The sequence below is a fragment of the Poecilia formosa genome, unplaced genomic scaffold, assembly GCF_000485575.1.
Source record: "Poecilia formosa unplaced genomic scaffold, Poecilia_formosa-5.1.2 Scaffold35, whole genome shotgun sequence".
Taxonomy (NCBI): Eukaryota; Metazoa; Chordata; class Actinopteri; order Cyprinodontiformes; family Poeciliidae; genus Poecilia; species Poecilia formosa.
The window spans coordinates 587,188-588,191 of record NW_006799974.1 but is presented as its reverse complement, the minus strand read 5'-3'; the positions used below and the strand labels follow the sequence as shown (position 1 = coordinate 588,191).

Here is a 1,004-nt window from a genome sequence, read left to right as displayed (position 1 = left end):
TTTTATTTTATAGCCATTTAGTCAAGTCTCTGTAGAACCATTTGTCTCTGCTAATGACATCTTCAATACATTTTTTGATCCCAGGCTTAGTTTATGGACTGTAATGTGAAATTAGGTACAAGTATAAGTCTGACAGTCTGTTCACCAAGTTACTGTGTTCTCTGAGAGGATCTGTGGTATAAGTATTTGACATTGTTCCATGCCCATCATTGATGAGTATCTAACAAAATTTGGATCATCTACCAGGAACTCTGCAAAGAGCATGAGTTTCTGTAGTGTAGTGGTTATCACGTTTGCTTTACATGCAAAAGGTCTCTGGTTCAAAACCAGACAGAAACAGATTTTGTATGTTCTATTCATCACAGGTATTTACTAAAGGGCAAAAGGGCTCTGTGGTGTCAGGGTCTGTACTCTGAATCCAGGCATCTGAGTGCAAGCCTCAGCTGAAATTTTCATGCGTTGCATCTCACATCATCAACTTTGGAACCTCAAACTGAAACAAGGCAGAGAAGATTTGTTCCAGTAGTGTAGTTGTTATCATGTTTGCTTTACATGGAATAGGTCTCTGGTTCGAAACCAGACAGAAATGATTTTTGTAGGTTATCCATCTCTTGGGGTGCAGTGAGACAACAAGAGCCTTCCTCTTTCGTGATGGTTCATTTGTCAATCGACTTCAATGTAAGCTTCTTTGAAAACGAAGCTACTTTACTTCAATTACCAATTGGCAGTTCTATGGCGTAATGCACGTGTCAAACCCAAGGCGTGCGGGCCACACAGCATTATACAGGCCAATGATTGACTTAAAATAGGTTTTGAGTACGAATTGACTATAAACTACATCTCCCACAATGCATTCCGATTGTTACCAGCCAACATTACGGCTTCTCGCCACTAGAGAGCAGCAGAGTCACCTCAAACTGCTTATTGATTTTCCCAGCGAATAAAACTGAGACATCGACAAGCAAACATCAAAACGTCCAAGAAAAGAAAAATCGATTTACAAG

General features: G+C 39.9%; 1 non-coding gene across 1 annotated transcript; it reads left to right on the top strand.

The window, feature by feature from the left end:
• Positions 1 to 266: 266 nt before the first annotated feature.
• Positions 267 to 339, top strand: trnav-uac (transfer RNA valine (anticodon UAC)). The gene has a single exon. It is a non-coding gene; the product is annotated as a tRNA-Val (tRNA).
• Positions 340 to 1,004: the final 665 nt, after the last annotated feature.